General features: G+C 40.3%; 1 long non-coding RNA gene across 3 annotated transcripts; it reads left to right on the top strand.

The window, feature by feature from the left end:
• Positions 1 to 393: 393 nt before the first annotated feature.
• Positions 394 to 1,217, top strand: LOC112468428. 3 transcript variants are annotated; one of them, XR_003042390.1, is made up of 4 exons: positions 394 to 507; positions 571 to 692; positions 764 to 970; positions 1,066 to 1,217. It is a non-coding gene; the product is annotated as an uncharacterized LOC112468428 (long non-coding RNA). The 3 variants fall into 3 exon arrangements; XR_003042391.1 differs by having other exon boundaries at positions 395 to 507; positions 571 to 682; XR_003042389.1 differs by having other exon boundaries at positions 396 to 507; positions 571 to 687.
• Positions 1,218 to 1,574: the final 357 nt, after the last annotated feature.

Below are 1,574 nucleotides of genomic sequence, written 5' to 3' on the forward strand. Positions count from 1 at the left end.
GTCGACTTCTAGTCGGCTTCTAAAAATGGCAGAAAGTCGACTAAAAGTCGACTTCTAAATAGGCGACTTCTAAAAATGGCGGAAAGTCGACTAAAAGTCGACTTCTAGTCGATTTCTAAAAATGGCGGAAAGTCGACTAAAAGTCGACTTCTAATCAACTTCTAAAAATGGCGGAATGTCGACTAAAAATCGACTTCTAAATAATCGACTTATAAAAGTCAATTTTCCGTCGACTTTTATAAGTCGACTTCTAAATAGTCGACTATAAAAAGACGGAAAACAGTCAAGCGGCGCGTCATGCATCATCAATATGGCGGCGAATCTTGAGGAGGCTGGAGGAGAAAATTAATGTTTACGCGAGTGCAAGGAATACATGCCGCGAGACAGGACACGATAAGACGTCGAAAAGCGTCGCGCTATCAACCACCGCCACGAAACGTCGTCGTCGTCGTCATCATTGTCTTCCCGTTGACTTCCTCGATTAGATCAGAATACTGGAATTTGACTGTATGTATGTTGCAATATGTTTGAGACGGTTGTCTACATTGTCTACAACAAGAATTGTTACAGAATGCCGTTACCAACCGACATGGAAGCGAAATTGCTGCGCCAGATAGTTCTTGCAGGTATGGCGGATCTAAAAGAGGATCAGGATAAGGCCAAGTGGAAATATGCTTTAGAGGTTAGGTATGGTGTGTTATTAATTATCATCGATAATTAAGACCTATTGAATGCGACCTCTCCATTCTGAACCATTTTTCAGAACACCATCAGAAATGGAGGAACCTGTGTTCATGCATTCTTCGTGCGTTCTACGGAAAATCAGTCCGGAATAAGTGGTTTATAAAGAGGTGTACGAAACGAATAAGATGTATATGCGAGGTGTCACGGCGATAGAACCCGAATGATTGCCGAAATTCGCTTCCACGCTATGCCATCTTAGTGAACCATTGGTTGATCCACCGCCAAGGTATTTTTATCACAATTGTTGCTTTATAATGTTTTTCCTATTTATTTATAAAGATATTAATCTTCATTATGATCGAATATTATTCTCATTTATAGATATAATCAAGGAACCGGGAAGATCATTTGCCGCGTGTCTGGTACATTTGGAAAGGCCGGATGGGGACTACCATCGATGGATATAGAGCATCTGTGGACGGTGTAAAGTGGTTCGCGTATTTCTTCTTGGAGGTTCAAGTGTACCCTAAGCTGAAACGATTTGTTTCGTCGTTGCTGACGACATCTGGGAGCATCACCAAGTCATGGGCCAGATAAATCGTTATTCTATCTCCTTTCGATTTCACGTTGATTCATCGAATGCATTACATCAATTCAATACGATTTTTTCAGGTTGATACCACGCACTCAAGCAATAGTACAAACGTTGCAGTCGCAGGGAATCGTGTCCAAATACAAACTGCTAGAAATCTGGGGTTTGGATGAAAAATGTGAGATTTTAATTTATAAAATAATAACAAAATATATTAGTGTTATCGACGGACTTGTTAAAGTTTAGAATTATTGTTGTTATGCGGACTTGTTTTATATTATGCGTGACCTTTCCCCCC

This window comes from Temnothorax curvispinosus, unplaced genomic scaffold (genome assembly GCF_003070985.1).
Source record: "Temnothorax curvispinosus isolate PA1 unplaced genomic scaffold, ASM307098v1 QBEX01018461.1, whole genome shotgun sequence".
In the NCBI taxonomy this organism is placed as follows: domain Eukaryota; kingdom Metazoa; phylum Arthropoda; class Insecta; order Hymenoptera; family Formicidae; genus Temnothorax; species Temnothorax curvispinosus.